Consider the following 27,940-nt stretch of genomic DNA (forward strand, 5'->3'; position numbering starts at 1 on the left):
GTCCACATACATCTATACGCCTTGCGTTACAAATCGCGCTACACATAACGCGGAAGCTCCATGTGATTATGTAGCACCAAGCTTATATTGTGTGACATTTTATTTCTGTAATTCAGTACTTCCGTGAAAAGTAGGGACCTAATGGTGCTAATTCAAAGTGATGCACAAGTTTGTTTTGTGGACAGATCTCTTGATACTTAACACTGCACATGCTCAATAGCAAAACATACTCAATTTAGAGCAACTACAGGAAATCCATAGCAGTATTCTTCCCGGGGGCATTTGCGCTTGCAGCTGAGTGTGTTTAACTGAGCTGCAACTACAGTCGGTCGTGAGTGTGCAAACGGAATTGCGGGCGATTCTGTGATGAGCGTACACAAGGATCTGTCTGATTTCAGTTGGATATCTTGCACCAGCTATAGGGCTGATACAAATGTGCGCTGTTAGTACTACTCACAATGGTACACCCTCACACCTACCCTACTCCCTATACTACTCACAATGGTACACCCTCACACCTACCCTACTCCCTATACTACTCACAATGGTACACCCTCACACCTACCCTACTCCTTATACTACCCACAATGGTACACCCTCAAACCTACCTACTCCCTATACTACTCATACTGGTACACCCTCACACCTACCCTACTGCCTATACTACTCACACTGGTACACCCTCACACCTACCCTACTCCCTATACTACTCACACTGGTACACCCTCACATCTACCCTACTCCCTATACTACTCACAATGGTACACCCTCACACCTACCCTACTCCCTATACTACTCACAATGCTACACCCTCACAGCTACCCTACTCCCTATACTACTCACAATGCTACACCCTCCCAGCTACCCTACTCCCTATACTACTCACACCTACCCTACTCCCTATACTACTCAAAATGGTACACCCTCACACCTACCCTACTCCCTATACTACCCACAATGCTACACCCTCACAGCTACCCTACTCCCTATACTACTCACACTGGTACACCCTCACACCTACCCTACTCCTTATACTACCCACAATGGTACACCCTCACACCTACCCTACTCCCTATACTACTCATACTGGTACACCCTCACACCTACCCTACTCCCTCTACTACTCACACTGGTACACCCTCACACCTACCCTACTCCCTATACTACTCACACGGGTACACCCTCACAGCTACCCTACTCCCTATACTACTCACACTGGTACATCCTCACACCTGCTCTACTCCCTATACTACTCACACTGGTACACCCTCACACCTACCCTACTCCCTATACTACTCACACTGGTACACCCTCACACCTACCCTTCTCCTACCTATACTGCTCACACTGGTACACCCTCACACCTACCTTACTCCTACCTATACTGCTCACACTGGTACACCCTCACACCTACCCTACTCCCACCTGTACTACTCACACTGGTACACCCTCACACCTGCCCTACTCCTACCTATACTACTCACATTGGTACACCCTCACACCTACCCTACTCCCACCTATCCTGGGGCCGGAGACTCTGCAGTGTGTGCTGTCTGAGCTGTGAGGAGGTTGTGTGGAGGAGAGCTCTAGCTGCTGCAGGTGTGTCCCGTGTCTGCAGGGAGACTCTCTGCTTGCTTCCCCAGGGGGATGGATCCTCCTGGGGGAGAGTGCTCCCGACGTTCAGCCCGTGGCTCGGGCTCTAAAGCAAAAGCCAAAGCAAAGACTCCTGGTGTCCGGATAACTAGTGCGGCAGGCCAGTCCGGATCATCAGGAAGCAGCATGAGTGACAGTGGAGGCAATATCATCAGCCCGGCTTCTGTGCAGTTGGAACCACAGCTAGTTCCCCCTATGTCTGAGGGTGCTCCCCTATGTGATGGAACAAAGGGTCGAGCAGTGCTGGAAGCTACCTACCCTGTCGGTGTGGCCCCAGTGAAGAAACTGGAGCCACTGTCGGATTCCCACAAACTCTCCCTGGGCGCTCCCCTGTGTGATGTAACACAGGGTGGAGTGACAGCAGCTACTGTCTGCCCAGGGGGTAGTGAAGTATGTGGGGGGGTGAAGCCCCTTGATGCCTTGGAGAATGTTCCTGGATCCCCTGGTGATACTGGGGATGAAGAGGAAGATGAGGAGGAGGAGGAGGAATCATTTGATAGCTTCTCTATTGAGGAATTACAAAGAGAGGCAAAGCGTATACAGACCAGAATTAATGATAAGAAGAAAAAAAGGAATACCTGCTATAAATGGGAGAAACCAGTGTTAAAAGAAGTGATTGTAACCCTTTCTGTAACTCTGGGAAGGGTTAAAAGTAAATTGCAAGAAAAGCGCTTGGAAAAAAAGGAAAAGCAGATGCAAGCAGCAGTGAAAGGGTTACCAGTTCATGCAAAGGTCCAATCAAGGCCGACACCCATGGAGACAGGTGTTATCAGTGTACCTGGTGATTGCAGCAGCAGCACCCCACAGCCTGTCTGTGTAACTGAAAGTGAAACAAACCTACCAGCTGATGTCCAGGCAGAGTGTATGCAGCTGGAGGCAGCAGCAGTAACGGAGTCTAATACAGCTGAAGATGCAGTAAATATGGAGGATAAAGTTATGTCAGAGGTGTCTGGTGCTGTGATTGCTGATTCCCAGGAGAAGTTCGTTGCAGGGGACACAGTGGAGATGTCTTGCGAGGTGGAGGATGTTGCGGAAAAGGGCGCTTTCGGTGAGCCGGCTGTCCTGCAGGTGAGTAACAGTGTGCTGGGTGCTGGGGGTAGGGCAGGTAAGAAGTGGCCGGTGACGGCTGAGCCTGACAGTGCCCGGCATGAACTATTTCCACCTGTAGTGATGGCAGATGGCGGAGCCAGGAACACAGAGGGCGCGGTGTTCCAGGCTCAAATGGAGGTTATGTCGGAATTAAGGCTTGAGGAAGCTTTACAGAAAAGTGGCACTGAGGGGGAATCTCCAGGTGAATCTGCAGTGGCAGGTGAATTACCTGTTGCTGGGGAGGCTCTGGGCATTGTACCCGGAGACGTGCAGGGCGAGAAGGTTATAGGTACAAGGAGGTTGCCGCATGGTACTGGTTTAGGAGGGCGCATAAAGGAAAGACAATTTGCACAAGGAATGCCTGCATTAGAAAAGACTGGGCTGCCGGAGGAGCAGATTAAAATAATAGAAACTGTTTATGGAGATAAAATGCTTGTACCAGCCAGGGCTGCAGAGGCTGCCAAAATTATTTGTGATGATGTAAGAAGGAGAGAGGGTGGGGGGAGTGTGGTAACAAACGTATCGGACAAACAGACTGTTCCGGGAAGTATATCGTATGCTAAAATGGTGACAAGATCTAATGCTTTCAATATGAATGTGAATAATGCTGGTCCACAAATGCCGGGTGCAGCAGGCCAGGTTGGAAAAAGGAGAAATTTAATCCAGTTCCGATGGGCAGGAGAGGGGGAAGTTCCTACAAAGGAGACTTTCTTAAAGATGATTTTTGGTCTGGGGTTTAAACCCTCAGATTTATATGCTTGCATACACCCGGTCAAATCTGCAGAATTTGATTTGAGTTTTTTACCCTACCAGGGACTACAAGTGTTCTGGACAAAATGGCAGGCATGTAAAATGTCAAAACCATATGATATGTACAGAGTAAATTTGGTTACAAAGCATGATAAAGTGAAGGTGCATATTCTAGTGAGGAATGAGTCCATTCCTGTCCAAGATATTGCGTACTGGTTGTCCAGATATTGTGATATACAGTCTGACCTAAGCAAATCTGGATATACAATGGGGGTATGGGGGGGAGCTTGGGAGGCCCTGGTAAAGCTGCGTCATTCTGACAGAGGATTCATCCATGTACCGTCCGCTGCATACATTGGCAGGGATCGAGTACAATGCTTCTACCAGGGTCAACCAAGAACCTGCTTTAAGTGCGGGGATTTCAGGCATCTGAGCAGCGAATGTAATGTGATAAAATGTTCATTGTGTAATAAGATTGGTCATGTATCCAGAGAATGTGGGGTGGTCAAATGTAATTTATGCGGGGAAGAAGGCCACCCGTATAGTAGGTGTCCTCGGGCCAGCCATAATAGTGGGCAGGAGGTTAGGCCAGAACCAAGAAGGGAGGAGGAGGTGGTGAGACAAAAAGAACCACTAGGTGTAGATGAACATGGAAAGCAGGTGCAAGGGAAACAGGTAGAGGAGGCACCTTTTCAGGAGGTAAGGAGAGGAAATAAGAAAAAGAGGAAAGGTGAAGATGTGCAAGTTGTGCTAAGCAACAAATTTGATGTATTTTCCTCTGATGAGGAGGAAGTAATGAGGAGTGGGGGTGAATTGATTTTGGTAACAGGGAAGGATAAGAAGCAAGCAAGGAAAGTGACAAAGAAAGTTAATAAAATTGAAGGGGGGGAGGAAAGGAATAAAAGGAGGAGAAAGAGATCAGATCAGGAGGAAGGTGATGGGGAGGGATTAGAGTGTGACCCTGCTGGAACTCAGCTGGAAGAGGAAAATATGTGCAGTTTAGGGAGTGTGGTGGAGGAAGTGACGGTGATAGAGGAGACCCAGGGTATGGAGGAGGATAGGGTGGCTCAAGGTGTGTCCCAAGGCTCCTGTGTAGGGCCGAGTCAGGTACAGGTACCTTGTACTGAGCATCAGGTTATCAAGTTTGTACCCAAACCTCCTGATCCTGGGCCTTCTCGTACGGGGGAGAAGGTCCCTGTAGATTGTCAGGGAGTGAGGGAAGAAGGGGTAGTGACAGTTGTCGCTATGGAAGAGAAGGCTGGCCAGAGTAGGGTTAGCTTGTAGTTTTGTGGTGGATTTGGTGCTGGGAATTGTGCAAGGTAAAAGTAAGCAAGGTCTTGCATTTAATAATCTATACATCATGGATCCCCAACCTATACGATGTGCCACGATTAATGTGGCTTCCGTAGTTTCTGAACGTGCTCGTGTAATGGCCTTTGATTTTTTCAACACGGTTGAGGTTGATTTTTTGTTTTTGCAGGAGACTAGGATTAGTAAATTGGATCTCCTCCACAAAGCGAAGCGTGAGTGGAGGAGGGGTCCTTCTTACTGGTCTCTTGCGGCCGAGCCGTACGGTGGGGTGGCAGTGCTTTTTACTGACATGGTAACTGTGTACAAGGTTATAGAGTTGCAAGCAGGTAGATGTATGATTTTGGATATCAACATGAAGGGACAGGACCTTAGGTTAATCAATATTTATGGTCCTCAGTCACAGTGGGATAGGAAATGTCTCTTCATGGAGATAAAACCTTTTCTTTTTACGGCCCAGCAAGTAATCTTTGGTGGTGATTTTAATACCATAATTAGGCCAAAAGATAGGGGAGGCTCAAAGAAAACTCTGGGCTATGACTCCAATTTTTTAGTTAGCATGATTAGACAGGCGGGTCTGGTAGATGTGCATATTCGGCATTTCCCAGACCTCACAGGTTTCACCTTTTTTAGTGGTAGTCATAGATCTAGAATAGATAGGTTTTTTGTTAAGGAATCTTCAAAGACCTCATCTTTAGGGGTGAGGTTAGTGGAGTTTTCCGATCACGCTTTTCTCTCAGTGACTTTGAATGCCTCAGAAACCCCTCAGAAAGGGCGGGGCCTGTGGCGATTGAACTCAGAGCTTCTGGAAGAAGAGAGCGTTAGACAATCCTTTAGGGTCTTCTTTCAATCTCAGGAGACACTTTTGGAGGCGGGTTGGAGTAGATCTGAGTGGTGGGAGGTGATTAAAAAGAGAATCCGGAAGTTTTTCCGTGGGTCTATTGCTAAAAAAAACTTGTTAAGCCGTAACATCTACCATAGCCTGAGAAAGAAATTGGATCTCTTGATCTCTGAGGAGGGAGATAGTGGGGAAATCTCCCGGGTGAAGGCTCGGATGAAGGAGTTTCAGTACAACCGACTGGCATCCTTGGTTCTGGAGAGGGATTATGGAACATACCACTCGCCAGATCCCTACCAGAGCTGTAGGAGATCAGTTGATGCCAAAGAGATCAGGGGACTGAAGGATGGACAGGGTGTTCTTCATATTGATAAGAAGGGCATTCTGGAAGTGATTGAGTCCTATTATTCAGATCTTTTATCTGAGCATTCACTCATCAGGGAGAGGATGGAGGAATTTCTGAGGAGGACACCAGGTTTGGGTTCTCAGGTTGTTTCTTCTGAATCTTTGGAGAGTGATATAACGGCAGAGGAAGTTAAGATAGCGATAGAGGGGTTAAACTCCAAAAAATCTCCAGGACCGGATGGTTTAACATCTGAATTCTATAAGACCTTTTCAGACCTCTTAATTCCTCGCCTTGTGGAAGTATTTAATGAGAGCCTGGATGAGGGAGTATTCCCTCCTTCCATGAGGTTATCTGCCCTTATACTACTGTCTAAAGGAAAGGATCCGTCCCATATTGAGAACTGGCGCCCCATAGCCCTTCTTAATACAGACAGGAAGATTTTGGCAAAGGTACTGTTCAATAGGCTATCGGAATTTTCTGAGCTGTTGCTTTCCCCCTCTCAGCACTGTACGGTGAAGGGCCGTAGCACCTTTAGTGCTGTCCTAGGTGTCCGGGAGGTCGTTGAGCGGTGCAGGGCTGAGAAGTGTGGAAAGTATTTACTGGCATTGGATCAATCTAAGGCTTTTGATCGGGTAAACCATGAGTACCTTTGGGCCCTACTGAAAAGGTATGGTCTTCCAGAGCGGGTGGTGAATTGGCTGCAGGCTATTTATCGTCAGGCCGAGAGCTTCCCACTTGTAAATGGTTGGGTGGGTCCCACTTTTGGGGTAGGCTCTGGTGTTCGTCAGGGATGCCCCCTGAGCCCCCTCCTATATGTTTTTGCGATTGACCCCTTCGTCAGAAGGGTAGAGAGCGGAACTGTGAGTGGGGTGCAGCTGAGCCCAGAGTTTCCGCTAAAGGTGGTGGCCTACGCCGATGATGTCACGGTGGTTCTCTCCTCACGGATAGAGGCCCGTGATGTGGAACATCTTATCTGTGAATACTCTGAAGCCTCGTGCTCCAGGGTAAACCATGAAAAGTGTGAAGTTTTCTGGATGGGGGAGGAGGGTGATGAATTTTGCCTTCCGGACAGCTTCCCTCGGGCCAGTCAGCAGATTAGAATTCTAGGCATAACATTTGACCATGGTGACTATGCCTCCCTAAATTGGGATAAGAAGCTGGAAGATGCTACCAAGAAGGTAGAGAGCTGGAAGAGATGGAAGTTATCTCTGAGGGAAAGGGTTGACTTGTGTAAGACTTACTTGATTCCGATTTTTTTATATGTCAGTTATGTGTGTTTTTTGCCTCAATCTATGTGGTCCAGATTGAATTCCTTGTTTTTCCTTCTTTTGTGGGGAAACGGGGTCAATATTGTCAGGAGAAACATCACCTACAGACCGAGGAAAGACGGGGGTTTAAGTATGGTAAACCCCGTTGTTTTTTTTGTAACAGCCTTTTCAAAATTTAATCTTGGGAGTTTGATTTTAGATGCTCCCCCTCGGTGGGTAGAGGGATTTAGATTCTGGATGTTCCCCTTCCTCAGGTTGTGGCTAGAGGGTGGCCAGGTGAAAAGCTTTCGGATTCGGTGTGGTTACCTCCCGATCTACGTCATCCAGAGTTTGAAAGTGATGAGGCGTTTTGGCATGGTGGTGAGTGAAGTCAAAAACTTCTCTAGAAGGGAGTTGGAGAGAAGAATTTTGCAGACTCACTTCCATGACCAGCTGTCCCTGAGGGACTGTCCGAATGATGTCGCTTCGGCCGGGTTAGCTCTGTTAAATTCACAGAGGATACCGCAGAAGTTTAGAGACATTGCTTGGCTCTCTTTTCACGGAAGACTTTATGTTGGGGAGAATCTCAGGTGGAAGAGTGTCAATGATCGTGGTTGCCCACGGGAGGAGTGTCCAGGGGTGGTGGAGACGATGGACCACTTTCTGCTTGAGTGTCCCTTTAATGTAAAGGTTTATGAGGAGGTGTCAAAAGCCATTGGTATTCCGTGCCTTTCGGGGCTTAGTTACCCTGAGTGGGTTTATGGGGTAGTCAGAAGATACGGTGGATTTAATTTAGTCACGATTTATTTAGTTAGTTTAGCAGTTAGATTTCACACGTGGAGCGCACGGTGTCAGGTGTCCATAAGGAAAAAGGTCCTCCCCTATAGGAATGTGGTGGGTTTGATTCTTCAAGAGGTGAGAAGGATGATGGATCTGGATAGGGAGGGGTTGGATGCTGTCGGCTGGTCTCGTCGGTGGAGCCAGTTGAAACCCCCTTGAGTGGGTGGCAAACAGTCTCTCTGAATTCCAGCTTTGGGTTTTCTTTTCTCTTTTTTCACTCCCTTGTAGATGGTTTTTTGAAGTATTTTGTTTTATTTATGGAAAGGTTTGCATACACCTGTAGGTGTTGGTGATGGGTAATATAGTTTAGGGTTTGATGTATGATTTAGATAGTTTCCTTTTACTTCAAGTGGTTTCTAAATCCTTGCTTAGTTTTCCCTTGCAGGTGGTGGATTGTATATAGGTAGTAGGGTAGATAAGTGTTTGTATTAGTATAGGAAAAGTATAATATGAAGTAATATATTTTTTTTTTTTTTGCCTTTTTTATTAAGTTTTTTATTTTATGTAATTATTTATTTACATTTTATGTATTTATTATTATTATACTTGTTGCAAGTTTTAATAAAACGAAGCATGACCTATACTACTCACACTGGTACACCCTCACACCTTCCCTACTCCTACCTATACTACTCACACTGGTACACCCTCACACCTACCCTACTCCTACCTATACTACTCACACTGGTACACCCTCACACCTACCCTACTTCTACCTATACTACTCACACTGGTTCACCCTCACACCTACCCTACTCCTACCTATACTACTCACACTGGTACACCCTCACACCTACCCTACTCCTACCTATACTACTCACACTGGTACACCCTCACACCTACCCTACTCCCTATACTACTCACACTGGTACACCCTCACACCTACCCTACTCCCTATACTACTCACACTGGTACACCCTCACACCTACCCTACTCCCTATACTACTCACACTGGTACACCCTCACACCTACCCTACTCCCTATACTACTCACACTGGTACACCCTCACACCTACCCTACTCCCTATACTACTCACACTGGTACACCCTCACACCTACCCTACTCCTACCTATACTACTCACACTGGTACACCATCACACCTACCCTACTCCCTATACTACTCACACTAGTACACCCTCACACCTACCCTACTCCTACCTATACTACTCACACTGTTACACCCTCACACCTACCCTACTCCTACCTATACTACTCACACTGGTACACCCTCACACCTACCCTACTCCCTATACTACTCACACTGGTACATCCTCACACCTACCCTACTCCCTATACTACTCACACTGGTACACCCTCACACCTACCCTACTCCTACCTATACTACTCACACTGTTACATCCTCCCACCTACCCTACTCCTACCTATACTACTCACACTGGTACTCCCTCACACCTACCCTACTCCCTATACTACTCACACTGGTACACCCTCACACCTTCCCTACTCCCTATACTACTCACACTGGTACACCCTCACACCTACCCTACTCCCTATTCTACTCACACTGGTACACCCTCACACCTACCCTACTCCCTATACTGCTCACAATGGTACACCCTCACAGCTACCCTACTCCCTATACTACTCACACTGGTACATCCTCACACTTACCCTACTCCCTATACTACTCACACTGGTATACCCTCACACCTACCCTACTCCCTATACTACTCACACTGGTACACCCTCACACCTACACTACTCCCACCTATGCTACTCACACTGGTACACCCTCACACCTACCCTACTCCCACCTATACTACTCACACTGGTACATCCTCACACCTACCCTACTCCCACCTATACTACTCACACTGGTACATCCTCACACCTATACTACTCACACTGGTACATCCTCACACCTACCCTACTCCCACCTATACTACTCACACTGGTACACCCTCACACCTACCCTACTCCCACCTACCCTATTCCCACCTATTCTGGGGGCGGAGACTCTGCAGTGTGTGCTGTCTGAGCTGTGAGGAGGTTGTGTGGAGGAGAGCTCTAGCTGCTGCAGGTGTGTCCCGTGTCTGCAGGGAGACTCCCTGCTGGCTTCCCCAGGGGGATGGATCCTCCTGGGGGAGAGTGCTCCCGACGTTCAGCCCGTGGCTCGGGCTCTAAAGCAAAAGCCAAAGCAAAGACTCCTGGTGTCCGGATAACTAGTGCTGCAGGCCAGTCCGGATCATCAGGAAGCAGCATGAGTGACAGTGGAGGCAATATCATCAGCCCGGCTTCTGTGCAGTTGGAACCACAGCTAGTTCCCCCTATGTCTGAGGGTGCTCCCCTATGTGATGGAATAAAGGGTCGAGCAGTGCTGGAAGCTACCTACCCTGTCGGTGTGCCCCTAGTGAAGAAACTGGAGCTACAGTCGGATTCCCACAAACTCTCCCTGGGTGCTCCCCTGTGTGATGTAACACAGGGTGGAGTGACAGCAGCTACTGTCTGCCCAGGGGGTAGTGAAGTATGTGGGGGGTGAAGCCCCTTGATGCCTTGGAGAATGTTCCTGGATCCCCTGGTGATACTGGGGATGAAGAGGAAGATGAGGAGGGGGAGGAATCATTTGATAGCTTCTCTATTGAGGAATTACAAAGAGAGGCAAAGCGTATACAGACCAGAATTAATGATAAGAAGAAAAAAAGGAATACCTGCTATAAATGGGAGAAACCAGTGTTAAAATAAGTGATTGAAACCCTCTCTGTAACTCTGGGAAGGGTTAAAAGTAAATTGCAAGAAAAGCGCTTGGAAAAAAAGGAAAAGCAGATGCAAGCAGCAGTGAAAGGGTTACCAGTTCATGCAAAGGTCCAATCAAGGCCGACACCCATGGTGACAGGTGTTATCAGTGTACCTGGTGATTGCAGCAGCAGCAGCATCTCACAGCCTATTTCTGCAACTGAAAGTGAAACAAACCTACCAGCTGATGTCCAGGCAGAGAGTATGCAGCTGGAGGCAGCAGCAGTAGATGAGTGTAATACAGCTGAAGATGCAGCAAATATGGAGGATAAAGTTATGACAGAGGTAGTGGTGTCTGGTGCTGTGATTGCTGATTCCCAGGAGAAGTCCGTGGCAGGGGACACAGTGGAGATGTCTTGCGAGCCTGAGGTGGAGGATGTTGCGGAAAAGGGCGCTTTCGGTGAGCCGGCTGTCCTGCAGGTAAGAAGTGGCCGGTGACGGCTGAGCCTGACAGTGCCCGGCATGAACTATTTCCACCTGTAGTGATGGCAGATGGCGGAGCCAGGAACACAGAGGGCGCGGTGTTCCAGGCTCAAATGGAGGTTGTTATGGCGGAATTAAGGCTTGAGGAAGCTTTACAGAAAAGTGGCACTGAAGGGGGATCTCCAGGTGAATCTGCAGTGGCAGGTGAATTACCTGTTGCTGGGGAGGCTCTGGGCATTGTACCCGGAGACGTGCAGGGTGAGAAGGTTATAGGTACAAGGAGGTTGCCGCATGGTACTGGTTTAGGAGGGCGCATAAAGGAAAGACAATTTGCACAAGGAATGCCTGCATTAGAAGAGACTGGGCTGCCGGAGGAGCAGATTAAAATAATAGAAACTGTTTATGGAGATAAAATGCTTGTACCAGCCAGGGCTGCAGAGGCAGCTAAAATAATTTGTGATGATGTAAGAAGGAGAGAGGGTGGGGGGAGTGTGGTAACAAACGTATCGGACAAACAAACTGTTCCTGGAAGTATATCGTATGCTAAAATGGTGACAAGATCTAATGTTTTCAATATGAATGTGAATAATGCTGGTCCACAAATGCCGGGTGCAGCAGGCCACGTTGGAAAAAGGAGAAATTTAATCCAGTTCCGGTGGGCAGGAGAGGGGGAAGTTCCTACAAAGGAGACTTTCTTAAAAATGATTTTTGGTCTGGGGTTTAAACCCTCAGATTTATATGCTTGCATACACCCGGTCAAATCTGCAGAATTTGATTTGAGTTTTTTATCCTACCAGGGACTACAAGTGTTCTGGACAAAATGGCAGGCATGTAAAATGTCAAAACCATATGATATGTACAGAGTAAATTTGGTTACAAAGCATGATAAAGTGAAGGTGCATATTCTAGTGAGGAATGAGTCCATTCCTGTCCAAGATATTGCGTACTGGTTGTCCAGATATTGTGATATACAGTCTGACCTAAGCAAATCTGGATATACGATGGGGGTATGGGGGGGAGCTTGGGAGGCCCTGGTAAAGCTGCGTCATTCTGACAGAGGATTCATCCATGTACCGTCCGCTGCGTACATTGGCAGGGATCGAGTACAATGCTTCTACCAGGGTCAACCAAGAACCTGCTTTAAGTGCGGGGATTTCAGGCATCTGAGCAGCGAATGTAACGTGATAAAATGTTCATTGTGTAATAAGATCGGCCATGTATCCAAAGAATGTGGGGTGGTCAAATGTAATTTATGCGGGGAAGAAGGCCACCCGTATAGCAGGTGTCCTCGGGCCAGCCATAATAGTGGGCAGGAGGTTAGGCCAGAACCAAGAAGGGAGGAGGAGGTGGTGAGACAAAAAGAACCACTAGGTGTAGATGAACATGGAAAGCAGGTGCAAGGGAAACAGGTAGAGGAGGGACCTTTTCAGGAGGTAAGGAGAGGAAATAAGAATAAGAGGAAAGGTGAAGATGTGCAAGTTGTGCTAAGCAACAAATTTGATGTATTTTCCTCTGATGAGGAGGAAGTAATGAGGAGTGGGGGTGAATTGATTTTGGTAACAGGGAAGGATAAGAAGCAAGCAAGGAAAGTGACAAAGAAAGTTAATAAAATTAAAGGGGGGGAGGAAAGGAATAAAAGGAGGAGAAAGAGATCAGATCAGGAGGAAGGTGATGGGGAGGGATTAGAGTGTGACCCTGCTGGAACTCAGCTGGAAGAGGAAAATATGTGCAGTTTAGGGAGTGTGGTGGAGGAAGTGACGGTGATAGAGGAGACCCAGGGTATGGAGGAGGATAGGGTGGCTCAAGGTGTGTCCCAAGGCTCCTGTGTAGGGCCGAGTCAGGTACAAGTACCTGGTACTGAGCATCAGGTTATCAAGTTTGTACCCAAACCTCCTGATCCTGGGCCTTCTCGTACGGGAGAGAAGGTCCCTGTAGATTGTCAGGGAGTGAGGGAAGAAGGGGTAGTGACAGTTGTCGCTATGGAAGAGAAGGCTGGCCCGAGTAGGGTTAGCTTGTAGTTTTGTGGTGGATTTGGTGCTGGGAATTGTGCAAGGTAAAAGTAAGCAAGGTCTTGCATTTAATAATCTATACATCATGGATCCCCAACCCATACGATGTGCCACGATTAATGTGGCTTCCGTAGTTTCTGAATGTGCTCGTATAATGGCCTTTGATTTTTTCAACACGGTTGAGGTTGATTTTTTGTTTTTGCAGGAGACTAGGATTAGTAAGTTGGATCTCCTCCACAAAGCGAAGCGTGAGTGGAGGAGGGGTCCTTCTTACTGGTCTCTTGCGGCCGAGCCGTACGGTGGGGTGGCAGTGCTTTTTACTGACATGGTAACTGTGTACAAGGTTATAGAGTTGCAAGCAGGTAGATGTATGATTTTGGATATCAACATGAAGGGACAGGACCTTAGGTTAATTAATATTTATGGTCCTCAGTCATAGTGGGATAGGAAATGTCTCTTCATGGAGATAAAACCTTTTCTTTTTACGGCCCTTTGGTCTTTGGTGGTGATTTTAATACCATAATTAGGCCAAAAGATAGGGGAGGCTCAAAGAAAACTCTGGGCTATGACTCCAATTTTTTAGTTAGCATGATTAGACAGGCGGGTCTGGTAGATGTGCATATTCGGCATTTCCCAGACCTCACAGGTTTCACCTTTTTTAGTGGTAGTCATAGATCTAGAATAGATAGGTTTTTTGTTAAGGAATCTTCAAAGACCTCATCTTTAGGGGTGAGGTTAGTGGAGTTTTCCGATCACGCTTTTCTCTCAGTGACTTTGAATGCCTCAGAAACCCCTCAGAAAGGGCGGGGCCTGTGGCGATTGAACTCAGAGCTTCTGGAAGAAGAGAGCGTTAGACAATCCTTTAGGGTCTTCTTTCAATCTCAGGAGACACTTTTGGAGGCGGGTTGGAGTAGATCTGAGTGGTGGGAGGTGATTAAAAAGAGAATCCGGAAGTTTTTCTGTGGGTCTATTGCTAAAAAAAACTTGTTAAGACGTAACATCTACCATAGCCTGAGAAAGAAATTGGATCTCTTGATCTCTGAGGAGGGAGATAGTGGGGAAATCTCCCGGGTGAAGGCTCGGATGAAGGAGTTTCAGTACAACCGACTGGCATCCTTGGTTCTGGAGAGGGATTATGGAACATACCACTCGCCAGATCCCTACCAGAGCTGTAGGAGGTCAGTTGATGCCAAAGAGATCAGGGGACTGAAGGATGGACAGGGTGTTCTTCATATTGATAAGAAGGGCATTCTGGAAGTGATTGAGTCCTATTATTCAGATCTTTTATCTGAGCATTCACTCATCAGGGAGAGGATGGAGGAATTTCTGAGGAGGACACCAGGTTTGGGTTCTCAGGTTGTTTCTTCTGAATCTTTGGAGAGTGATATAACGGCAGAGGAAGTTAAGATAGCGATAGAGGGGTTAAACTCCAAAAAATCTCCAGGACCGGATGGTTTAACATCTGAATTCTATAAGACCTTTTCAGACCTCTTAATTCCTCGCCTTGTGGAAGTATTTAATGAGAGCCTGGATGAGGGAGTATTCCCTCCTTCCATGAGGTTATCTGCCCTTATACTACTGTCTAAAGGAAAGGATCCGTCCCGTATTGAGAACTGGCGCCCCATAGCCCTTCTTAATACAGACAGGAAGATTTTGGCAAAGGTACTGTTCAATAGGCTATCGGAATTTTCTGAGCTGTTGCTTTCCCCCTCTCAGCACTGTACGGTGAAGGGCCGTAGCACCTTTAGTGCTGTCCTAGGTGTCCGGGAGGTCATTGAGCGGTGCAGGGCTGAGAAGTGTGGAAAGTATTTACTGGCATTGGATCAATCTAAGGCTTTTGATCGGGTAAACCATGAGTACCTTTGGGCCCTACTGAAAAGGTATGGTCTTCCAGAGCGGGTGGTGAATTGGCTGCAGGCTATTTATCGTCAGGCCGAGAGCTTCCCACTTGTAAATGGTTGGGTGGGTCCCACTTTTGGGGTAGGCTCTGGTGTTCGTCAGGGATGCCCCCTGAGCCCCCTCCTATATGTTTTTGCGATTGACCCCTTCGTCAGAAGGGTAGAGAGCGGAACTGTGGGTGGGGTGCAGCTGAGCCCAGAGTTTCCGCTAAAGGTGGTGGCCTACGCCGATGATGTCACGGTGGTTCTCTCCTCATGGATAGAGGCCCGTGATGTGGAACATCTTATCTGTGAATACTCTGAAGCCTCGTGCTCCAGGGTAAACCATGAAAAGTGTGAAGTTTTCTGGATGGGGGAGGAGGGTGATGAATTTTGCCTTCCGGACAGCTTCCCTCGGGCCAGTCAGCAGATTAGAATTCTAGGCATAACATTTGACCATGGTGACTATGCCTCCCTAAATTGGGATAAGAAGCTGGAAGATGCTACCAAGAAGGTAGAGAGCTGGAAGAGATGGAAGTTATCTCTGAGGGAAAGGGTTGACTTGTGTAAGACTTACTTGATTCCGATTTTTTTATATGTCAGTTATGTGTGTTTTTTGCCTCAATCTATGTGGTCCAGATTGAATTCCTTGTTTTTCCTTCTTTTGTGGGGAAACGGGGTCAATATTGTCAGGAGAAACATCACCTACAGACCGAGGAAAGACGGGGGTTTAAGTATGGTAAACCCCGTTGTTTTTTTTGTAACAGCCTTTTTAAAATTTAATCTTGGGAGTTTGATTTTAGATGCTCCCCCTCGGTGGGTAGAGGGATTTAGATTCTGGATGTTCCCCTTCCTCAGGTTGTGGCTAGAGGGTGGCCAGGTGAAAAGCTTTCGGATTCGGTGTGGTTACCTCCCGATCTACGTCATCCAGAGTTTGAAAGCGATGAGGCGTTTTGGCATGGTGGTGAGTGAAGTCAAAAACTTCTCTAGAAGGGAGTTGGAGAGAAGAATTTTGCAGACTCACTTCCATGACCAGCTGTCCCTGAGGGACTGTCCGAATGATGTCGATTCGGCCGGGTTAGCTCTGTTAAATTCACAGAGGATACCGCAGAAGTTTAGAGACATTGCTTGGCTCTCTTTTCACGGAAGACTTTATGTTGGGGAGAATCTCAGGTGGAAGAGTGTCAATGATCGTGGTTGCCCACGGGAGGAGTGTCCAGGGGTGGTGGAGACGATGGACCACTTTCTGCTTGAGTGTCCCTTTAATGTAAAGGTTTATGAGGAGGTGTCAAAAGCCATTGGTATTCCGTGCCTTTCGGGGCTTAGTTACCCTGAGTGGGTTTATGGGGTAGTCAGAAGATACGGTGGATTTAATTTAGTCACGATTTATTTAGTTAGTTTAGCAGTTGGATTTCACACGTGGAGCGCACGGTGTCAGGTGTCCATAAGGAAAAAGGTCCTCCCCTATAGGAATGTGGTGGGTTTGATTCTTCAAGAGGTGAGAAGAATGATGGATATGGATAGGGAGGGGTTGGATGCTGTCGGCTGGTCTCGTCGGTGGGGCCAGTTGAAACCCCCTTGAGTGGGTGGCAAACAGTCTCTCTGAATTCCAGCTTTGGGTTTTCTTTTCTCTTTTTTCACTCCCTTGTAGATGGTTTTTTGAAGTATTTTGTTTTATTTATGGAAAGGTTTGCATACATCTGCCTGTAGGTGTTGGTGATGGGTAATATAGTTTAGGGTTTGATGTATGATTTAGATAGTTTCCTTTTAGTTGAAGTGGTTTCTAAATCCTTGCTTAGTTTTCCCTTGCAGGTGGTGGATTGTATATAGGTGTTAGGGTAGATAAGTGTTTGTATTAGTATAGGAAAAGTATAATATGAAGTAATATTATGTATTTTTTTTGCCTTTTTTATTAAGTTTTTGATTTTATGTAATTATTTATTTACATTTTATGTATTTATTATTATTATACTTGTTGCAAGTTTTAATAAAACGAAGCATGACCTATACTACTCACACTGGTACACCCTCACACCTTCCCTACTCCTACCTATACTACTCACACTGGTACACCCTCACACCTTCCCTACTCCTACCTATACTACTCACACTGGTACACCCTCACACCTACCCTACTCCTACCTATACTACTCACACTGGTACACCCTCACACCTACCCTACTCCTACCTATACTACTCACACTGGTACACCCTCACACCTACCCTACTCCTACCTATACTACTCACACTGGTACACCCTCACACCTATCCTACTCCCTATACTACTCACACTGGTACACCCTCACACCTACCCTACTCCCTATACTACTCACACTGGTACACCCTCACACCTACCCTACTCCCTATACTACTCACACTGGTACACCCTCACACCTACCCTACTCCCTATTCTACTCACACTGGTACACCCTCACACCTACCCTACTCCCTATACTGCTCACAATGGTACACCCTCACACCTACCCTACTCCTACCTATACTACTCACACTGTTACATCCTCCCACCTACCCTACTCCTACCTATACTACTCACACTGGTACACCCTCACACCTCCCCTACTCCTACCTATACTACTCACACTGGTACACCCTCACACCTCCCCTACTCCTACCTATACTACTCACACTGGTACACCCTCACACCTACCCTACTCCTACTCCCACCTATACTGCTCACACTAGTACACCCTCACACCTACCCTACTCCTACCTATACTATTCACACTGGTACACCCTCACACCTACCCTACTCCTACCTATACTACTCACACTGGTACACCCTCACACCTATACTACTCACACTGGTACACCCTCACACCTACCCTACTCCTACCTATACTACTCACACTGGTACACCCTCACACCTACCCTACTACTACCTATACTACTCACACTGGTACACCCTCACACCTACCCTACTCCCACCTATACTACTCACACTGGTACACCATCACACCTACCCTTCTGCCTATACTACTCACACTGGTACACCCTCACACCTACCCTACTCCCACCTATACTACTCACACTGATACATCCTCACACCTCCCCTACTCCTACCTATACTACTCACACTGGTACACCCTCACACCTTCCCTACTCCCACCTATACTACTCACACTGGTACACCCTCACACCTACCCTACTACTATCTATACTAGTCACACTGGTACACCCTCACACCTACTCTACTCCCACCTATACTACTCACACTGGTACATCCTCACATCTACCCTACTACTACCTATACTACTCACACTGGTACACCCTCACACCTACCCTACTCCCTATACTACTCACACTGGTACACCCTCACACCTACCCTACTCCCACCTATACTACTCACACCTATACTACTCACACTGGTACACCCTCACACCTACCCTACTCCCTATACTACTCACACTGGTACATCCTCACATCTACCCTACTCCTACCTATACTAGTCACACTGCTACACCCTCACACCTACCCTACTCCCACCTATACTACTCACACTGGTACATCCTCACATCTACCCTACTACTACCTATACTGGTCACACTGGTACACCCTCACACCTCCCCTACTCCTACCTATACTACTCACACTGGTACACCCTCACACCTACCCTACTCCTACTCCTACTCCCACCTATACTGCTCACACTGGTACACCCTCACACCTACCCTACTCCCACCTATACTACTCACACTGGTACATCCTCACATCTACCCTACTACTACCTATACTAGTCACACTGGTACACCCTCACACCTACCCTACTCCTACCTATACTGCTCACACTGGTACACCCTCACACCTCCCCTACTCCTACCTATACTACTCACACTGGTACACCCTCACACCTACCCTACTCCTACTCCCACCTATTCTGCTCACACTGGTACACCCTCACACCTACCCTACTCCCACCTATACTACTCACACTGGTACATCCTCACATCTACCCTACTACTACCTATACTAGTCACACTGGTACACCCTCACACCTACCCTACTCCCACAGGTACACCTCAAAAAATAGCATTTTGTCAAATAAAACTGTCTGTTTCAGGGTCTGTTGATATTTCTGCTCTTTAGTGCACCCTTTGTTTTCCTATCTAAATTCAAGCTTTTATCGCTCAGTGATTTGAGCTCACAGACAATATAAAGCCCAGTATTAACAATTCCATCCAGCTGACTAACATTTCACATATTAACATTGCCACAGCACACATATTTACTTACTCAGATTATGTGTGAATACACAGGTCCTGTTTCCTAGTCTCTGTATCATTTGCAGATCACATCACAGTGTATGTCGTTTGCTGAGACATTTTTTGCCCAGATAAGAAGAAGAAGAATTTCTGTCTCCTGCCAGACTGATATATAAAGTGCAAAGGCCATCATGGGTGTAACTGGGCGTCATTGGGACACATAGGCTATTGTAGTGCCGGCAGTAGTGGTCCCCCCTATGGAGTGCCCCCAGTAGTGGTTTCCCCATGCAGTGCCCCCAATATAGTACCCCTTATACAGTGCCCCCAGTAGTCCCCCACCTATGCAGTGCCCTTTATATAGTGCCCCCAGTAGTAACCCTCCCTTTGCAGTGGTCCCCCTGATGCAGTGCTCCTAGTAGTAGTCTCCCCCCAGCAGTGCCCCCATTAGTAATCCCCCCAGTAGCAGCCCTCCCCCAGCAGTGCCTCTAGTAGTAGTCCCCCCCAGCAGTGTCCCCGGCAGTAATCTCTCCCTATGCAGTGCCCCCGGTAGTGGTCCCACCAGTGCCCCCAGTAGTAGTAGTCCCCCCAGCAGTGCCCCCAGTAGCAGTCCCCCCCAGCAGTGCCCCTAGTAGTAGCCCCCCCATGTAGTGCCCCCAGTAGTAATCCCCCTCTAAGCAGTGTCCCCCACCAACGTGCAGTGCCCCTAGTAGTACACCCAGCAGTGTCCCTAGTAGTAATCCCCCTCCATGCAGTGTCCCCCAGTAGTGGTCCCACCAGCAGCTCCCCAAGTAGTGCCGTCAGCATTGCCCTTAGTAGTAGTCCCCCCCCCCTCAGCATTGCCCTTAGTAGTAGTCGTCGTCCCCCCCAGCAGTGCCCTTAGTAGTAGTGGTAGTAGTAGTCCCCCCCCCCAGCAGTGCCCTTAGTAGTAGTAGTAGTAGTGGTAGTAGTAGTCCCCCCTCCCCCCCAGCAGTGCCCTTAGTAGTAGTAGTAGTGGTAGTAGTAGTCCCCCCCCCCAGCAGTACACTTAGTGGTAGTCGTCACCCCACCCCCCACCCCCGGCCAGACACACACACACGAAGAAAACAATAAACTCCACTTGCCTTACTCCCTGCTCCGGCATCTGCTCCTTAGTCCGGCGTCCTCCCCCAGTCTGACTGGCTCTCATCCGCTGCTAATACAAACACACAGCTGCCGGCGGCTGTGTGTTTGTTATACTAATAGTGTAGCGCGGGCTGCACTTATGTGCGGTCCACACTACTGCACATAAGTATTGGAAGATCTGATATACACACCGCTCCTTCTATTACACTGGGGAACAGTTAATCTGTTGCCAGGGATTTAAGAGTCGATTTTGATTAATTTTGTGCTCCTGATCATGAATATGCCATGCTTATTTTTCAATTGGCTCTAGGTTTTGAGACATGCATATGTCTTTAATATTTATGGAAAATTAAATTAAACAATGTTAAAAATAGTTAAAAAGATATTTTTTTTTATTGATTAAATTTGAATCGTAAAATGTTATAAAAAGAAGCAGGATAATTACATACATAAGTGTTAGGAAGCTATGAGAACCAGGATTTTATTTTGTATTCTTGTTGCGGGCAGTCCCTTTGCAGACTCCAACAGTAATCGGCCATCATGTGACGATCCCACCTTCCTTGATATCTTCTTTCCATTACCTGAATATCCTGGTGGAACCGTTCACCCTGTTCTTCGCTTAGATCTCCTAGATTGGACGGGAAGTGATCTAAATGGCTGTACAAACAATGTACTTTAATACTCATGTTGGCATCTACTTTCGCAAAACATTTTAGCATGTTGTGGACTAATTCATAATAGTTTTCTGCCTTGTGATTGCCTAAAAAAATTTGAATGACAGACACATAACTCAGCCATGCTTCAGATTCGGTTTCAGTCATAGATGTGGTAAAATTTGGATCCTTCACCAGTTTCCGTATCTGTGGGCCGTCAAAAAATCCTGCCTTTAATTTTTCAATACTAAGAGATGGAAATGTTCGACAAATATACGTGAAACAATCGCCTGACTTGTACAATGCTTTTACAAATTGTTTCATTAATCCCAGTTTGATATGAAGAGGCGGCAGTATGATTTTTTCCTCTCAAAGGCTCATGAATGACGTTTGCTTCTCCTACAGTTATAACTTCTCTTGGAGGCCATACGGTTTGCTGCTTTGTTTTTGTTTTGTACGACTATCCCATAAGCATATGTAAGAAGGATACTTAGTATATCCACTTTGCTGCCCAAAAAGAAAGTTTACCATTTTTAAATCGATACAAACAGACCACCGATGCTGAGAATAAGCAATTTTTTTTAAGACTAACTTGATATTTTCATACTGTTCTCGATAGGAATCAACACAAATTTATTCCCATTGTGCAGTAATACGCATTTTAAGCTCCTTTTAGAACTATCCAAAAAGAGCCGCCAGTCTTCTGCTCGATATTCAGGTAAGCCCGTCATCTGGAGAAGTTCCGGAATATTGTTGCAATACACAAGATTGTTATCTTGGCTGAAGAACTGCAGCATTACTTGCTCTCTATATCGATACAACGTTATAGTAACATCCGGCTCAGGACAGAGCTTTTCTTGAAGTTGGTTGCTAAAAGCTCAGCTCCTTTAATCGATAAATTCAAGTCACGAATTAAATCGTTTAGTTCCTTTTGAGAAACTTTGTTTGGAGTAGAGGAACTTTCTTCAAACTCACTTTCATCTGTGTTGTCACTTCCACTGGATGAAATTAACATTTTCACATCATCACATTCAACTTCGCACAAAGAACTGAATGACGGTACAGGTAAATCTTCCCTATGTGGTATCGGTTGTGTTGCAGAATTCATACTTGGGTATTCCCATTTGCGTTTCTTAAATCGATTCATACCCTTCACATTTACAGCACAAAAATAGCAGTCACTCAAGTGATCTTTTGGCTCACACCTCATCATAGGTACGCCGAAATTAAGTCCTTTTCGATCACCTTTAGTCCAATTGCGGAGTGATTCCACGCAGGTTTTACAAACTTTGTGAGGCACCCAAATCTTGTCTTACTGGCTTATGTGACATCCAAAATAAGCCTGATACGCTTGCTTTACGAATACAGTTATATTTTTTCTTTCTTTTGCAACACTATATTTGCCACAAATATAACAGAAAACATCAGGGTTATTAGTGCACCGTCTGCGAGAAGAACAAATTTTTACCGAGGACGTACTGAACAAAACAAGCAACAACGGGGGGAAATTGGTTGTGGTGCGACAGAGAGAGGGTGGAACAAAGGAAGAGGATGTGGGCTAACTGCGTCATTCGGTCCTCTCCGTTGATCCTCTCTGTATGCTGGGAGGAGGCGTGTCTGTGGTCTGAGGATGTCCCAGCAGTGCATTGCTCCTCTCTGTATGATAGGAGGAGGCGTGGCAGTGGTCTGAGGATGCCCCAGCAGTGCATTGCTCCTCTCTGTATGCTGGGAGGAGGCGTGGCTGTGGTGTGAGGATGTCCCAGCAGTGCATTGCTCCTCTCTGTATGCTGGGAGGAGGCGTGGCTGTGGTGTGAGGATGCCCCAGCAGTGCATTGCTCCTCTCTGTATGCTGGGAGGAGGCGTGGCTGTGGTCTGAGGATGTCCCAGCAGTGCATTGCTCCTCTCTGTATGCTGGGAGGAGGCGTGGCTGTGGTCTGAGGATGTCCCAGCAGTGCATTGCTCCTCTCTGTATGATAGGAGGAGGCGTGGCTGTGGTCTGAGGATGTCCCAGCAGTGCAGATCCTCTCTGTATGCTGGGAGGAGGCGTGTCTGTGGTCTGAGGATGTCCCAGCAGTGCATTGCTCCTCTCTGTATGCTGGGAGGAGGCGTGGCTGTGGTCTGAGGATGTCCCAGCAGTGCAGATCCTCTCTGTATGCTGGGAGGAGGCGTGGCTGTGGTTTGAGGATGTCCCAGCAGTGCATTGCTCCTCTCTGTATGCTGGGAGGAGGCGTGGCTGTGGTTTGAGGATGTCCCAGCAGTGCAGATCCTCTCTGTATGCTGGGAGGAGGCGTGGCTGTGGTCTGAGGATGTCCCAGCAGTGCATTGCTCCTCTCTGTATGCTGGGAGGAGGCGTGGCTGTGGTGTGAGGATGTCCCAGCAGTGCAGATCCTCTCTGTATGCTGGGAGGAGGCGTGGCTGTGGTCTGAGGATGTCCCAGCAGTGCATTGCTCCTCTCTGTATGCTGGGAGGAGGCGTGGCTGTGGTCTGAGGATGTCCCAGCAGTGCATTGCTCCTCTCTGTATGCTGGGAGGAGGCGTGGCTGTGGTCTGAGGATGTCCCAGCAGTGCATTGCTCCTCTCTGTATGCTGGGAGGAGGCGTGGCTGTGGTCTGAGGATGTCCCAGCAGTGCATTGCTCCTCTCTGTATGCTGGGAGGAGGCGTGGCTGTGGTCTGAGGATGTCCCAGCAGTGCATTGCTCCTCTCTGTATGATAGGAGGAGGCGTGGCAGTGGTCTGAGGATGTCCCAGCAGTGCATTGCTCCTCTCTGTATGCTGGGAGGAGGCGTGGCTGTGGTCTGAGGATGTCCCAGCAGTGCATTGCTCCTCTCTGTATGCTGGGAGGAGGCGTGGCTGTGGTCTGAGGATGCCCCAGCAGTGCATTGCTCCTCTCTGTATGCTGGGAGGAGGCGTGGCTGTGGTCTGAGGATGTCCCAGCAGTGCATTGCTCCTCTCTGTATGCTGGGAGGAGGCGTGGCTGTGGTCTGAGGATGCCCCAGCAGTGCATTGCTCCTCTCTGTATGCTGGGAGGAGGCGTGGCTGTGGTCTGAGGATGCCCCAGCAGTGCATTGCTCCTCTCTGTATGCTGGGAGGAGGCGTGGCTGTGGTCTGAGGATGTCCCAGCAGTGCATTGCTCCTCTCTGTATGCTGGGAGGAGGCGTGGCTGTGGTCTGAGGATGTCCCAGCAGTGCATTGCTCCTCTCTGTATGCTGGGAGGAGGCGTGGCTGTGGTCTGAGGATGTCCCAGCATGCTCAGCATCGCGCTGCTACATCTGCTCCCAGCGTTAGTGAGGAGATATGAATGTGTTACATGTCTCAAACGTGACTACCAGCTACGTTCTCACAAATAAAACAAATTCTTGTTACTGTTGAAAAAGGGTAGTTGTTAAAAAAGCTAAACTAAGTCGATTCTGTTAAGTAAAGCCGCCTAGACTAGTAAGTACTTCACATGGAGAAAATAACTGAGTTTTATAATTTTTCATTAATTTGAAAACTGGAGCCAATTCTGCTATAGCGAAGATCTAATGCAAAAATAGGACCTGCGAGTATATATTTTATTGTTCCCCAGTGTTATTGTTCCAAGTTTATATTAGATTAATATGTTATATTAATGATAAAATGTAAAAATGTAGATATGTTTTATGCATTACAGCTACTAGACCCATTTGCAACATACAGGAAAGTAACAAATGAACGGCCACAAATGTTCAGTCACGTGTTACAGTGTAGTTACAGTCGTCTCTCTGAGCTGCCTTACGGCAGATGGATGCGCTCAGATAATGTCATATTGTGTATTTTTTGCCTTTAGTCTGCTGTACAGTTACAGAGTGCAGTACGGGTCCTTTCTCTGGGAGACCGGCTTCTATTTTAGCAATGACCTTAAAATATAAATGACATCAGGCTTTATTTTATTAATGGCGGATAAAATATGACTTTTACAAATCTCTCACCGCAAGATAAAATCAATGTAATACTATTATAGCGAGCAGTAATAATGTATAATTTGTTTCTGCAAAGTGCTTTCAGATATCCTCCTAAAAAGCTCTACGTGACTTATTATTGTAATTGCAAATCTGTTCATTTCTAAATGATCTTTACACAATATACAGCTGATCTGCTTTCAAACACATGGTAACAGCAGCCGTCCTTCCTTTATTAGGTGTAATTATTACTTGGCATGAATATAGTGAGTCTCATATGGATTGTATGTACAGTAATAGGGAGCGCTAATGAGATTATAGAGTTCTTACCGTATTTTCTGGTATAAACGTGAATTAGGACAAAAAAGTAAATGAATTTAAAATCCGTCAGAAATGTTGCACTAATTTTAACATGCGGCACACGTCCCCGGCCATAAATACTGCACCACAAGAAAAACTGCCCCTCTTCTCTAAATGCCCCATCTGTGGGTTGCCCTACAGCAGGCCTGGCCAACCTGGGGCTTTCCAGCTGTTGTTAAACTACAAGTCCCAGCATGCACTGCCTCAGTTTTGCTATTAGGGAATGTTAAAACTGTGACAGGGCATGCTGGGATGTGTAGTTTCACAACAGCTGAGAGCCACAGGTTGGCCAGGCCTGCCCTACAGTACTAGAACAGAGCAGTATTGATATTGATCTATATGGAACGTAAAGCTGAAAGTCATACGCTGGGAGCACTGGATGTACCGTACTTTTATTCTCCAGGATACACTGATTGAGACAGCGCTGCCTTCATTTTCATATTCAGTGCTATTGAATAACCTTTGATAAATTTGCATTATCAAGCTATATTGAGATACAAAACCTGGAAATTCAGAAAACCTAATCTGCATACGGGCCCTGATTCAGAGTGAGCGCTCTTTCAGAGCGCTTTTTTTTTTTATTGGAGCCGGCCTCCTGGCCGCTCGCTAAGCTGTGGATGACCACCCACAGCTTTTACGAGCGGCCAGGTGATGGTCGCAATGGTCTCGACCATCGCGACCATCTGGCCTGCAACGAGACCCTTGTGGTATGGTCTCGTCTGCCGCAAGCCCCAGTGAGCTTCCGGCTCTAATAGAGTCGGAAGCTCACTATTGACATCACTCGTGATGTCAGTGGGGCCGCCCCCAAACGGCAAGCGTTCCTTCGGGAACGCCTCCGTTTGCACAGCCACCCCCCCCCCCCTCCCTGCCTACAAAACGGGGTGAGAAGTCAATCAATATCGACAGCCACCCCGTCTTGTAGTGAGCCCAGGAGCGACGGAGCTGCTGTCGCTTGCGCATACCGGAGCCGGCGTGCGCATGCGTAGTAGGGGACCTTCGTCACGCTTGCGAGCGCTGTGCGCTCTTGAGGGGGTCTGAATCAGGCCCACAGTCCATGCATAGATACGTGCGTACAATATTGGACTGTTCAATTTCAAAGGTGGTTATTATTATGCAGTATACACAAATATAAAGGACAGTGTTGCAGACATGATATTCTGATATACATGATATTCTGTGGTGGTGTGTGAAATTCTACAATAGAAACTGCATTACACACATGAAATATACAGTAAAACATGTAAAATCGCAAAACAATAATGATTTCTGCCAGCAATAGAAATTGTCGAGTTTTTATGGACTTCCACGAGTCAGAAACCCAACGCGCCACCTCTTCTAACGTGGCTTTCTGCATCTTGCCTCCTTTCCGCAATGTGTGAGATCCATTCTTCATCCAATCTTCCCGCTTTGTGAACAGCAAAATGTAGCTGTTAAAGTATTTTCGTTTAACCCACCAGGACTTATCGCTAAAGATGGGAAAAACTTTCTCACGCACATATTCCACAGAGGTTAGTAAGTGTGAGCGCATCGAGGAACTGATTCAGTTTTGGGTCGAAATTGCTAATACGCACGCAATCGAGCGATTGTTGATTCTGCGCATGCATTGCAGTGCGCAAACTAGCTATTCAGATCGGGACTGCAATTGCAAAGGCTAAGCAGACCCCTCGCAGAGTGATTGACAAGAAGCACCGTTTGTGGGTGGTGACAGGGGGTAGTTGGGGAAACGCAGGGGTACCAATGCGTTCGAATGCCGTTGCAGAGGCGTGCATAAATTATCCTCTGCGATAGCCTACACAGCTTGAAGTCTCAAAGCGTGCGTGGAAGTTAGCAATTTCTGAGTAAGGTCAGGGCTTGTGCAAGTGTGTGCGAGGCTGCGATGGTACTCCATTGTACCGATGGTTTCGCTATTCTGCTAAGCATTACGGATTTTAAAGTGGGCGTCCTTATGTTGTGCTGAGTTTACATTGCGATCGCAATGGATTAGCTTATTATCGCAATTGAACTGCGTGCGCACGCAATATTGTAGTAGTGAATCAGGCCCCGAGTCCCTGATCAAAAATTGGGGCTGGATTAAAAGAGCCTTTTCCTTTTGTGCTAGATGTCATGAAGCCGCTCTATCATAATAGCTTTGCACATAATTACAATGTTTTTTGGAAAGTCGCCCTTTACGAGAGTTTGACACTTGAATATAAGCATTGGCTTTAAGTTTGTCGCTATTTGAGGCACTAGCGCGTGCAAGAAGTTTTTTCTTTTCTGTGTTTAACTTTTCACGTTGACAGTCATTTTCGGTGGAAAGTCAAAAGAAAGTGGATCTTTGACCATATTGGTAATTTAAGGTCAGAATTTTGTTTCTGCCCGATGATTGATTGGTAACTTATTTAAATAACTTTTTATTTCCTTTCAGTCTGGCGGAAGTTGTTCTCGTACCAAGAGATAAATTTGTTTCCTTCTCCTAAAACTTTGATGCCAGTTGGAACCACCTTAGAAATTGTCCAGTTCCATCTGCGCGCTGAAGAGGTGGGTGCTGTTAGCCCCTTAGTCTAGCGCAGATCCAGG

At 47.1% G+C, this 27,940-nt stretch overlaps 1 protein-coding gene and 1 pseudogene across 3 annotated transcripts in view; both read left to right on the plus strand.

Moving 5' to 3' along the window:
• PLEKHM3 (pleckstrin homology domain containing M3) overlaps positions 1 to 27,940 on the plus strand; it is a 231,817-nt gene that overhangs the window by 16,354 nt on the left and 187,523 nt on the right. The window lies entirely within an intron of this gene.
• Positions 2,575 to 27,928, plus strand: LOC148453704 (uncharacterized; annotated as a pseudogene).

The sequence above is a fragment of the Taudactylus pleione genome, unplaced genomic scaffold, assembly GCF_031769625.1.
Source record: "Taudactylus pleione unplaced genomic scaffold, aTauple2 ptg001109l, whole genome shotgun sequence".
Lineage (NCBI taxonomy): Eukaryota > Metazoa > Chordata > Amphibia > Anura > Myobatrachidae > Taudactylus > Taudactylus pleione.